The following is a 13,767-nucleotide window of genomic DNA, read 5'->3' as shown; positions in this document are numbered from 1 at the left end:
GGAACCACTCAAACCAGGGAAGTCCCAAGATGAGATTTTAAAACATCATCATCATGGGTGAAGCCACCTGGTCTTCCTACATCCTCCCTAGGACAGTCAACAGGAAGGAAGTGGGCAGATTTAAGATGTGTTTGAGTTTGTGCCCTGTGAACAGATGGAATATGGGAAGAGAACCTTGTAAGCTAGAATTCTCAAATCTTATTAGTTTGGTCTTTCAGAAAGTTAGGCAGAGATGGAGTGGAAAGGGAAAAGTGGCTTATTTAGGGCAATTCCTAGGGATACGCTGTGGCTGACATCAATTTCCAACTCTTCGTTCAGCGATGCCCAACATACAGGCTGAAACTAGTTGGGGTGGGAATTACGCCAAAGAAATCTGGCAAGCACCATAAGTCAGAGCCAACAGTTAACCATTTTCCATCACACCACAGCTAAGCCTGGGAAAGAAGAGAGGGGGAGAAGAATTAGCAGGGAGAGCCTCTGTCTCCAAAACAGAGCTGATGAAGTATTAGTTAACCCAACAGGGAGCTTGAGCGAAGACTGCAGGATGCTTCTAGTAGCCAGAAAGGGCCAGTCCCCCTAGCTTGCTGGGTCATTGCCAATGAGCTGCCCAGGAAGAGCGTGATGTCAGCTTGAAAGTTGAGGCTGATCCCCAAACTGTCAGCTGAACCACATTTCTGCAGCTGAACAAAAAGCTTTTTTTTTGAGACCCAGGAGATGCATCTGCATTGTGTCTCTGTTCTGTGTATGTGTGTGTGGCGGGGGTGGTTGTCAAGTGAAACACATACGTACGCAGACCTACACACTAGGTCCTGCTATTAGACAGCTGGGTATCAATCCCCACGTCTGTATCTCCATGTCCTCTCTGGACCAGATCTATTTCACTTTCTTCCTGTGCCAGTTCTGCTCTCTTTTGCATCCTATGGAGTCCAGTCAGTGGAGGCAGGAGATGAGAATGTGAGAGAGGTTTGGGTCACTGACTGATTCAAATAGCAGAACTTGCCCCAGATATTAGCATGGTTTATGCTTGCTTCAAGTCTTTACTCATGAGCCCTTTTCTAGGCATATTTTAAATTGATAACCCTATGCACCACCCCCTCATCTCCACCCATGTTCCTGCTTTATTTTTCTTCATAGCTCTTATCGCCAACTAAATCTGCATTTGTTTGGCTGACCTGTCTCCTCCAATACAGGGAATATGAGCTTGGAACATGAGCCCCTCAAGGACCGAGATTTCATTGTGTTCACTGCTGTGTTCCCAGTGCTCAAAGCTATAGCAATGAATAACTCAAGGTGGATATTTTGTGAGAGGTGCCTTGGATGTGTGCCAGGTATACTTGCATGGCCTAATAGGGTAGACCCATCAGCAAGGTCCTAGGCAGTGGGGGAAGATGCCAGATAGTTTAATATAGAAAATCCATTTCAAAGTCCCTAACCCACTCTAGTATTCTTGCCTGGGAAATCCCATGGACAGAGGAAACTGGCAGACTACAATCTATGAGGCTGCAGCGTCAGACACGACTGAGCACACACACTCAAAGTGTTACTTACCCTGTTTGCTCTAGCAAGACAACTCAGGCATTAGCAATAGTGGGGGTCCCTGCTGGGGAACATGGAGGGCAGGAGAGGTAGACTTACCTCTTCCTTTGATTGGAGCCATTGAGCTGAATCTGGAAAGGCACTGGATTTCCCCATCAGTGGCTGATGACTGGGGAGGGGCAGAGCTGGTATCAGGACCTGGAAATCAGGACGAGGTAACACCTGAGGGAGAGAGGAACAGAGAGAAGTAGCCTGGTCTCCCCATCTCCTCTGCTCCCATTGGATGAACCCATACCAAAGCCAGCTGCCAAAGAGGCCAGGAAGTCTGCAGCTGTCTTTACATGCAGAGCTAAGCAGAAGGAAGGGAGAGAAGTGATGAAAAGGCAAACAGGTAATGACCAAAAAAGCAGTCCTGGCCTTGCACACAGTAGGTATTCAGATATTTGAGGATGGCAGTTCCTATTCTCTCAAAGAGGAACAGAATGGAGCAGACCACCTGGGACGAAGGGGGTGAGGCCATGTGGACACAGGGAGATGGTAAGTAGCCTCTGTCACTTACAGTCTTCTGACTCCTAGCAAGTTCAGACATTTCATTTCTTGTCCTTTTGAGATTTTGAGATCCACATCCTTAAAAAAAAAAAACCTCTCCCTCCCCCTACTTTTTAAAATTGTGAACTGGCTTGAATGAATGTTTCTAGCAGCCAAAAAAAAAAAAAATCTTGATTGGAACAGTTTGATTCCAAAAAGACAGTGTTCGTGGGGGATACTCTTGCTCAACAACCTTCTATGGCTCACTACTACCTTCAGAATCATGTTCATTCTTTTTTTCTGAAAGGCCTCCTATACAGGTTATTGGGCTCAACTTTGTGGTTCAAGATAAGCATCCATGATTTCTACTGAGTCTAGAGACTCAGCTGGGTGGGTATTTTGGTACTGGTTGGGCCCACTCATGCATCTCTCATCAGCTGGGCAACTCTGGGCTTTCTCATGTATTGCGTGTGTGTGTGCTCGGTTGCTGCAAGCATGTCTGACTCTTTGCGACCCTATGCATTATAGCTCTCAAGGTTTCTCTGTCCATGGGATTCTCCAGGCAAGAATACTGGAATGGGTTGCCATGCCCTCCTCCATGGGGTCCTCCCTACCCAGAGATTGAACTTATGTCTCTTACATCTCGTGCATTGCAGGTAGATTCTTTACCACTAGCACCAACTGACAAGCCCCTCATGTACTGGACCAACTGGCTATAGGTTGACCGTGGCTGGGACAGCTGGGCCTCATGGTCATTCTCTAGCCTGACGTTCATCCACACCGGGGTAGCATGTCTACTTCAGCTAAAGTAGTAGATGCCCCAGTGTGCCACCCAGATCTCCCCTTTCCAAATGGAAACATTCCCGCAGGTGCTCTGAGTTTGGACTGCTAATAGCTCACAGATCAACTGTCCTCTGGGAACTGGCTTCTGGCCAAAGAGAACTTCTCCTCCTAACATCCGTTACCATCTCAGAGGCAGTGTACCTTAAATGGCTAGTCTATGAAAAGCACAAAGCTCACCTCTTCTCCACTTTGAAACTGGGATGGCTTTTCACAGTTGAACCAAGTCTCCCCCACAGGGTCCACCAAGGCCTCTGTAGCTGCATTTCAATCCTGTTTCTCCCAGGAGAAATACAACCCTTCTTCCTTGGCTTCCACAGGTACTAGTGCTAAGGGTTCTCCCCTGGATGAAAATCCACCTGCATGCAAATCTTGGGAAACAGCTGACAACATGTGATTTTCTTACTACCAGGTTGAAGAGTTCACCACCCATCCTTAATACCAAGCAGCTTGCCATCAGTTATATGTAAACAACCAGCTCTCTGGGGGAAAAGTTCTGATGTGTGTGTTTGCCAATTTCCATGTGGTAAATGCTCCCACCATGACCAATGTCAGATTATCATTTTGAAGTCATTGAATGTGGGCTTGGGACGAGATGGGCAATATGGGCTCATAGGTGTGTGGGGAGCCAGCTCCAGGCCCCAGCATCACCATACATGTGTGCATATGTAACTAACAAGTATCTTGGAGCAATACCCACTCTTATTATATGGAGAGATTCTGATGTCTCTACCACTTTTTTAAAGCCCATCTCAAGTCACTGATTTTTAAGTCCTCTAATGAGTCCTGATCATGGCATCAAGTCCCATCACTTCATGGCAAATAGATGGGGAAACAAACAGTGGCTGACTTTATTTGGGGGGGCTCCAAAATCACTGCAGATGATGATTGCAGCCATGAAATTAAGACACTTATACTCCTTGGAAGGAAAGTTATGACCAGCCTAGACAGCATATTAAACAGCAGAGACATTACTTTGCCAACAAAGGTCCATCTAGTCAAGGCTATGCTTTTTCCAGTAGTCATGTACGGATATGAGAGTTGGACTACAAAGAAAGTTGAGTGCCAAAGAATTGATGCTTTTGAACTGTGGTGTTGGAGAAGACTCTTGAGAGTCCCTTGGACTGCAAAGAGATCCAACCAGTCCATCCTAAAGGAGATCAGTCCTGGGTGTTCATTGGAAAGACTGACGTTGAAGCTGAAACTCCAATACTTTGGCCACCTGATGCAAAGAGCTGACTCATTGGAAAAGACCCTGATGCTGGGAAAGATTGAGGGCAGGAGGAGAAGGGGACAACAGAGGATGAGATGGTTAGATGGCACCACCGACTCAGTGGACATGGGTCTGGGTAGACTCCGGGAGTTGGTGATGGACAGGGAGGCCTGGCGTGCTACGGTTCATGGGGTCACAAAGAGTCGGACACAACTGAGTGACTGAACTGAGTGTGTCCTGACCTGCAGTCTGAAATGTGTGTGTTAGGGGTGGGTAGACCTACGTTCTATCTATGACTTGGAACGATCCCCTGGAGGAAGAAATAGCAACCCACTCCAGTATTCTTGCCTGGAGAATCCCATGGACAGAGTAGCTTGGTAGGCTACAGTCCATGGGGTCGCAAAGAATCGGACACGACTGAGAAATTAACTCTGCTTGGCAGAGTGTGAAGGAGGGTTTGGGGACAGGAATCTTCCCACCCCTCCAGGGTCATCCAAGATCTCTCCGTTCAGGAGGTGGGGAGAGAAGGATGAATGGAAAGTTGGGTTTTTTAAAACATCGAAACTCTTGCAAATAATCTCTTTTCTTGGTATGAGCCCCTCTACAGAACTGGTTCCTGCTGGACAACCTAATTCTGCCTGCCTGTAAAACACGTTTCTCAGCACATTATGAGACTGAAGTGAAGATTTAATTCCCAAAAAGTATCCAAGTCTTTCCCTCATCCAGTACCACCCCATCCCCTGCCCAGCTGTATAAAACTCTTGGGTTCTTCCAATGCCATGGGTCAGGGAAATAAGCCAGGAGTTCACTGGATAAATAAAGCCATATTCTGCTGTTAATGCATGCATACATGGTCACTCAGTCATGTCCAACCCTCATGACCCCATGGACTGTAGACCTCCAGGCTCCTCCATCCGTGGGATTTTTAAGGCAAGAATACTGGAGTGGGTTGCCATTTCCTCCTCCAGGGGATCTTCCCCACCCAGGGATTGAACACATGTCTCCTGCTTTGGCAGGCAGATTCTTTGCCACTGAGCCACCTGGGAAGCCACTGCCATTAATATCCTGGCGTTAACTGAAGTCACCTCCCTCAAGATGGTGTAAGGCTTCCAGTACCTTCAACAACTGGCCAACTGGTTACAGCAGGGCTCCAATCAGCTGCAGGCATGTCATTTGGCTTGTGCAAACCAGGGAAACTGGGCACAAAAACCTGAAGTCTGGCTTCTCGCAAGCGGAGCCTGGCAACACTGAGCCTGAATTCTTGTGTGGCAAAGACCAGATGGAGACATAAAAGCCAGGAGAGGGGCATCTTGAGATCAAAGCCTGGCAACAGTGCATCTGTGTTCTTGTCTGGTAATGACCTGATGGCCTTCAACGGGAACTCTACCCTGAAGACCAAGATCCTGACAGGGAGTGAGAGTTTGAGACCCCAAAAGAACAGGGGTGAACGTTTGGGGCATGACGACCTGGGGTAGATGGGAAACCAGCCCCTTCCCACAACACGTGGAGGGATCCCGAAGTGCAGCACCCAGTGGGCAACAGCTGACCGAGTTCGGCCAAAAGAAAACCTGTTCCCAGCCCAAGTCGGTCCACCAACTGCAGCCCTCGCTTTAGCTGTTTGCAATTGGTTAGAAATGATGCTGTCTGCCCCAGAGAAGTTTCTCTCTTCTCTGGGCAGCTGAGCCTCCTCTATCTCTTTGAAGATTATGGGGCTTTAGCCTGCCTTTAAAGTGAATTTTTCCCCCTGTGTTTTATTATAATTAATGACCAGAAAACTCTTCTCTCTTCCCCCCCGCCTTTATCTCTTAAATATGTTTCTTTCCTCTTTAAAAACGCAATATTTCTTTTAACCCAAGATATAGATGAGCCTGTCCCTAGCAGGGCAGGCCCAGCTTCATCTGTCAACTTGATTATGCAAAGCCTCTCTCTTCAGCTGGCATCCGAGGTGGATTTCAAAGCCATGACTCATGTGCGCTTCCAGGCTCAGGACCAGGGAGCAAGCTCCAGCAATGAGCCCTCCACACAGGTTTCCCTTCTGGAGAGAAGATTTCCTCCAAGCCCCTGGGTGGCTAAAGGATTCAGAAGGCTGAGTACACACACGGGCAGGCACACAACCACACGGCGGACAGTCCTGCCCACCTGAAGCAGCTTTCCTGTTAGCGGTGTTCCAGGGTCCTGTCTCTTGAATCCAAAGAACACATCTGCAACAGCTCAGACAACTGGGATTCAGTGGATAAATGTGCAAAGATGTAGGTAATAGGCCTGAGATTATTTCCAGTTTTCTAAGATGCTCTATGGGACGTGCATTCATCAGAACAATAGACAGATGTCCTCAATATTAAGTGCAAAATAACAGAGCTCAGAAGAGTTACAGCGCTCATGCCCACATCCAGGTGCACAGAACAGATCTAGAACCAGATTTCTCCATCCCAGTGCTAGAGGTGTTGGGGGCTGGATAAGTCTTTGTTTGGGGCTGTTCTGAATGTACATTGTAGGATATTTCACAGCATTCCTGACCCCTTCCCACTGACCCCAGTGGCAGCCTTCAGGTGGATCTCTAGGCATTGCTGAATGTACAATAGTGGTTCTCTTTAAGATATTTTATTTATTGTTTTGCCACCCCATACAGCATGCAAGATCTTTGCTCCCGAAACAGAGATTGAACCCATGCCACCCTGCAGTGGGAGTGCAGATTCTTAACCACTGGACCACCAGGGAAATCCCAGAATAGTGGTTCCTGTGTGTGTGTGTGCGCCATGTCACTTCAGTCATGTCTGGCCTTAGCCTGCCAGGCTCCTCTGTCCATGGGATTTTCCAGGCAAGATTACTGGAGTGGGTTGCCATGCCCTCCTCCAGGAGATCTTCCAAACCCAGGGATCGAACCTGAGCCTCTTAAGTCTCTTGCATCGGCAGGTGGGTTCTTTACCATTAGTGTCACCTGGGAAGCCCATAACGATTCTTAATGGGGTTGATTTTTTGCCCTGGAGACAAAGATACATACCAAGATATCAACAGTGAATTCTTTGGGGTAGTAGAATTAGGGGAGTAGGATATTTTACTAATTGACTTTTTTTTTTTTAATAAATTGATTTATTTTAGTTGGGGGCTAATTACTTTACAATATTGTAGTGGTTTTTGCCATGCGTTGACATGAATTAGCCATGGGTTTACATGTGTTCCCCATCCTGAACCCCCCTCCCACCTCCCTGCCCATCCCATCCCTCTGGGTCATCCCATTGCCCCAGCCCTGAGCATTTTTCTCATGCATCGAACCTGGAATGCTGTTCCGTTTCACATATGATAATATACATGTTTCAGTGCTATTGTCCCAGAACATCCCACCCTCACCTAATTGACTTTTTAAAGATTATATCGCTTTGGTTTTGGGAGAGGGAGAGATGTTGAGACGTTTGCATACTTGATTTAATAAATACAATTTAAAAACTAAAGATCAGGTATTTAAAAATGCAGAAAGCCCATATACTTAAAGGTTCTTGTCAACACTATTAATATTCAAAGGTATACATTACTTTTTGGGAGAATGTGATTTCCATACTGAGCCCTATGCATAGGGCCTGTGAAGTTTTTATTCAGGGCCCAAGTGTCCTGAATATGAGGCAAAATGAGTATGTACATTAGTCATACTGTGCACTCAACAGGCACGCACTTGACAACAAGCTTAACTTGGGTGGAGGAGCTTTTGTAAACTTGAATCTTTTATATACTCTCTGCAGAGAACCATCAGTTCATCCTCATTGTTTGTTCCATAGGTAGGATACAGTTTCCCATCAATACAGTGAAGAAAGTGACATATTTGGGACTTCCCCAGTGGTCCAGTAGCTGAGACTGCACACTGGACTTGTTGGCCTTAAAAAGATGCGCAACATGAGAGTTTTGACTTAAGTTTTATTTGGGGGCAAAATGAGGACTGCAGCCTGGGAGCCAGCATCTCAGATGGCTCTGAGGAATTGTTCCAAAAAGACAGTGGGAGAAGGTCCACATATAAGACTTTGGTGAAGGGGGAGTTCAGTGCAATCAAGCACTTAGTTTACAAAAGGCTTTCTGCTAGTCACGAGGAGCTGATGTCACCATGAAGGGATTTAGTGATTTTCTAGACATTGAAGAGATGCAAAGATTGGGATCATGAAATCAGTTCCTGAGAATATCTGTTCTCTAACCTGTTCCACCAGGTTCCCTGGACCACAGAGTGCCTCACTCTCCACCCTAAATTCCCCTCAGGGGGCATTGAAGTTCAGCAGCTACAGCAGCACGGGCTTCAATCTCTGCAAAGGCAGATGCCAAACGCCCTTGTTGTTCAGTCGCTGGCAAATGCTCTTGGCAAGGGCCAATTCACAGTTGACAGGCAAAAGCCAATTTGTAGTTGACAGACTCCAATGCAGGGGGCTGGGGTTCAACCCCTGGTCAGGGAACTAGATTCCACATGCCACAACTAAGACTCAGGGAAGTCAAATAACAAATAAAAATATTTTTGTAAAGTGACATGTTTGCCTGCAGTAGGAAACCCTTCATGGGAGGAGAGTGAGAGGCGTGGCTCATAAAAGAATAACACCAAGCAGAGGTCCAGTCCACATACCGCACCCAAGGAGGCGCCTCTTCCCAAACCACTCCTTGAAAAGATTCATGTAATCTTAGGAGATATATCCAGGATCATGGCTCACACAGGCTTTGATCCATCATTTGGGAGATTGTAAAAATCCAGAGGCCAGAGCCCCATTGCTGGAGACAAAGATTTCCCTGGGTCTGGAGCGGGGCCCAGGCCTCTGGATGCTTTAAGAGCATCCCAGAAGATACTAATATAACCACACCCCATGTCTTACAGGCCATTTTCTGCCCGAGCCTGTGGTTAGAAGCCCTCTGTTATAAATGAGGGGTGGGCCTGAAACCACAGTAAAATATTCTTCCGCTATGACAAGCCACGTTGAGGATTCCCCGGGGTTGGAAGTTTTACGGGTGGGCCCCTCTTGGCCTTTGGCCATCTCGGAAGATGGATCAGGGTGGAGGGGCAGTCCCATGCATGCTGGGCAGTCAACGACAGCAAACGTGCTTCCGGAGGGTTTGCATGTGGATGAATCGCCAGCTGAATTTGATCAGAAGTACAAAGATCCGGAGAGCTGAAGCTTCCAGGCTCAGGGTTTCTGTTACTGAGTTTTAAGTCTTCTTGGGCCTAAAATTGTGCTCCCTGGAGCAGGGAACATAGGAGGTCTCCAGTCTAAACCAGTGATGACTCCTGTGCCCCACCCCCTCCAAATCCTGCCCAGTCCCTAAGGCCCAATTCTAATCTCCCTCTTCCAAGAAGCCTTGCCTAATTCCTATAGCACTGAATTACAAGCACATCATTACCCCAGCAGCTGAGACTACAAACTCCAGGGTCGCTCAGCAAGGTCAGGTCACAGCCTGGCTTTGGACAGGCCTGGGTTGGTGAACACAGTTCCCCAATACTCCATCCACCCTTTGTAAAATGGAGCAAATACCTACAGACCTGAGCCTGGTCCATGGTGGGCAGTGATAAAGACAAGAGGGGGAACACAGCTGAAATCCAATTAAATGCTGGTTTTCAGTTAGTAGTAATAATGTAATGTGCTCAGTCATATCCGATTCTTTGCTACACTGTGGACTGTAGCCCAGCAGACTCCTCTGTCCACGGGATTTTTCAGGCAAGAGTACTGGAGTAGGTTGCCATTTTCTCTTCCAGGGGATCCTGGGAAGCTCCTATAATGGAAAAGAAGCTGAAAACAAATATGTATGTATATATGTATATATATGAATATGTATGTGTGTATATGTATATATATGTGTGTGTGTATATATATATATATATTTATATATATAAATATATATATAACTGAGGGCTTTCCAGGTGGGGCTAATGGTAAAGGAACCACCTGCCAATGCAGGAGATGTGAGAGATGTGGATTCAATCCCTGGGTTGGGAAGATCCCCTGGAGAAGGGCATGGCAACCTACTCCAGTATTCTAGTCTGGAGAATCCCATGGACAGAGGAGCCTGGGAGGCTGCAATCCATGGGGTCGAAAAGAGTCGGGCACGGCTAAAGCGACTTAGTGCACACGCATGCGTGAATAACTGAATGGCTTTGCTGTATACATAAAACACAACACTGTAAACCAACTATACTTCAATAAAAAATAAAAATGTACTGACGGTTAAAACACATTAGGTAAAAATGTGAAGTGGTATGTAACCTACAACATTTATCTCAAACTCAAGGTGTGTATTTAAGTATGTATCAGTATTTGTAGGAAAACAAGTAGCAAAAGATCTAGGATAATGCTATTTAACAGAACCTTAGGCAATAATAGAAATCTATATATACCTCTGCTGCCTGGTGCCATAGCCACTAGCAACACATACTGTTGAGCACTTGAAATGTAGCCAGTGTGACTGAGGAATTAAGTAAAATTAACACTGAAATGGAAATTGCCTCATTGGCAGGTGGGTACCATATTGAAAGGCAGAGGTCTAGAAAGTACAGAGCAAAACTAATGGCAAGGGGGCAGGAGGCCAGAAGTCACAGGGGAAGTTTCCCTCTTTTTCTCTCTGGCTTATTTAGGAAATAAACTACAGTCCTGTATTTTATTGTGATGGCCAAAAAGTTCAGGTTTTTCGTAAAATGTTACAGAAAAATCTGAACAAACTTTTTGGCTAACAGTGTAAATGAACACTCTTCTAAGTGTCCTGTAGTGCCCTGGATTGGATCCTGGGATGAAAAAAGGACAGCAGCGGAAACACTGCTGAAATTTGAATAAAGCCTGGAGTGAGTTACCATTAATGGACCTGTGGTTTTCAGCTCTAACAAATGTCCCATGGTGATGTGAAACATTAAGGAAAGCATGTTTGGGGGATGGGTCTCTGGACTATTTTTGTAACATTTCTGAAATACTAAAGTTACCCCCAAATAAACGTTGTCACATCCAGCTCTTTGAGACCCAGTGGAGTAGCCTGCCAGACTCCTCTATCCATGGGATTTCCCAGGCAAGAGTACTGGAGTGGGTTGCCATGCCCTTCTCCAGGGGATCTTTCCAACCCAGGAATGAATGCAGGTCTCTTGCCACTGCAGGCAGATTATTAACCGTCTGAGCCAGAAAGTTTACAACAAACTTTATCTATCTCCAATAAAGCTTGTTGTAAGTAATACTGGTAAGTTTGGTGCTCAGTCTTTCCTAGATGTTAAAAAGTTAGACACTTGCAACTTCTCTGATCAAGGAAAGAACACACAGGAGAACCCTTGTTGGTTCTGGGCTCAGGAAGTTTTGGGAACCTTGGCTGAGAGGAGGGAGGCTGTTTGCTCAGGAGCTTGATGGAAACTGTGGTACCTGCCTCTGCCAGAAGGCTGGTCTTACACCCCTACAGTGGTTACACAGAGATGAGGGTGAGAACCCAAGACACGTGTGTCCTGATGCCATGAAAAGATGCCACCAAAGCTGGTGCCACTTTGAGGTCCCTTTCAGCTCATTCTGAAAGAAAGTGAAAGTGAAGTCGCTCAGTCGTGTCTGACTCTTTGCCAGCCCATGGACTGTAGCCTGTCAGGCTTATCCGTCCATGGGATTTTCCAGGCAAGAGTACCGGAGTGGGTTACCTTTTCCTTTTCCAGGGGATCTTCCCAACCCAGGTCTCCCGCATTGCAGGCAGATGCTTTACCCTCTGAGCCACCAGGGAAGCTTGTTCTGAATGTACCTCAAATTATGAAAAAGCCTTGGACGTGGGACCCCATCTTCATCACCTGGGTCCTCGTCAACACGACCTAGTGGTAGCTATGAAGCTGTTTTGCGGCTTCCATTCTAAGGAAGAACTAGAACCCCATCAACTCTCTGAGCCTCCAGATCCCAGGCTGAGATCTCAGGCATGAGCTCCCTTGTGTCCACCACTGCTCTACAGTGTGGAAGACAGGTAAGGTGCCTGCCTTTCACGGAGTTACAGCATCAAGAATTGCTGGACTTCAGGATGCATCCCCTGCAAGGATGTAAGGATTGGGGGGTAAATCTGCCTCAGGAGCTTCTGGGAGCCTCCGTCTTCTCGTAAAATGTGAATGACGATGCTCGCAGCCACTGGGATAAGAATTCACTGTGATTGAAATGAAAGCATCAATTTTTAAGACCCAATTCATTGTGACTGCTTCCATTTCTGACACCCACCATTATTCCCCCAAGTGGGAGAGTCTTGAACCACATCCTTTTCTGGAAAGGAAAATGCTGTGACTCTTAATGACTCAATTTCTGACTTGATCCTCAAAATAATGTTCAATAGTAAACTCAAACGTGGGAAAATGCTGGAATCTAATTCGAGTCTCGGTTTTGTCAATGGTAGAGGACCGGACGGATCCCGGTTGTCAGGGATCTTAGAAGTGGATTATTCAGTCTGGAGGGCGGCTGGAGATCAGTATTTTCCTGAAAGGAGTAAGGACATCTCCTGAAAAACTTCTGTTGCAATAGGAGCGTCACGGGGATTTCGTGAGGTCTTCCAGCCACATTGGGACTGTTAAACAAAGTGGAGGCAACATCGTGACTTTCTGGGTTGGCAGAGCTGCCACCCCCCCACCCCAGCCTGTGGGTCACGTGACATCTGCCTTCCCCAGCATTGTTTCTGCCGTGAGTAAATGATGACTTTTTAATCAAAACCAGACCCGGCCTCTTGCCTGACCAAGCACCTCACCAGCACCAGCCTTCCCCCCGCCCCCGCCTGGGGGCTGTTGCACCGAGGGTCTTTGTCCTTCAGGGAGCTGCTTCTCACTCCTTTCTTCCTCAGCACAAGGCAGCTGGGCTGAGGATGCATCTGCCCATCACCGCTTCACAAAGTAGGCTTCTGGCCACGTCTGGTCCTGCTTCTTCTGCAAGGACGATCCCAAGGCTGGGATTAAACGATGCGGGATGTGAATAAGGAAGTCTGAGATGCATTTGCTTCCATGGTTCCAGGAATACCCATAATGGCAGAGAAAACTGAAGACATATACTTCTGTTAAAAAAAAAAAAAAACAAAACACCATTGACTCCACAGTGCTAAAATCTGTTGGCTTGATGCCAACGAGTTCTGTTGTGCTGGTATTGGTGGCGGGCTTGTAGAGGAAGCTGGGATGGTATGAAGCAAGTCCCAGCTCTAGCCCACTCCAACCAGAAACTCCAGCAACCCCTCCAGCTCTGGGAAATCCCTTGTCTCACCCCTAAGAGGTCCTGGCTGGTCTCTGGGATCCGCTGGACCACTTTCCCTGCTGCCTCTGAGAGCCAAGGACCCAACAGTAGACTTGCTTCTCCCCCGAGGAGCAGCCTGACCTCACCTGTGTGTTCCCAGGGGAGCCCCCCTTCCTCCTGGCTCCCATGCGCCTCTGAAGTCCGACAGTCAGGATGCGGCTGGTCCCAGCCCTTCCAGCGAGACTCTGGTCCCTGCCGCTGCAGGAGGGGCAAATGGACAGGCTGGATCACATCTTCACTGAGACTCGAATTTCCAACCCTCACCTTCCCATCTCCAGTCCACAGCAGAGGACCTTTGCAGCCTCCTATGCCTCTTCCAGGGCAGCTTCCCTGATGCTTTCAGACAGTAAAGAATCCGCCTGCAACACAGGAGACCCGGGTTCAGTCCCTGGGTTGGAAGGATCCCCTGGAGAAGGGATTGGCTACGCA

This window comes from Giraffa tippelskirchi, chromosome 11 (assembly GCF_054371585.1).
Source record: "Giraffa tippelskirchi isolate mGirTip1 chromosome 11, T2T-mGirTip1v1.2.pri, whole genome shotgun sequence".
Lineage (NCBI taxonomy): Eukaryota > Metazoa > Chordata > Mammalia > Artiodactyla > Giraffidae > Giraffa > Giraffa tippelskirchi.
Note: the sequence above shows the minus strand (reverse complement) of the source record.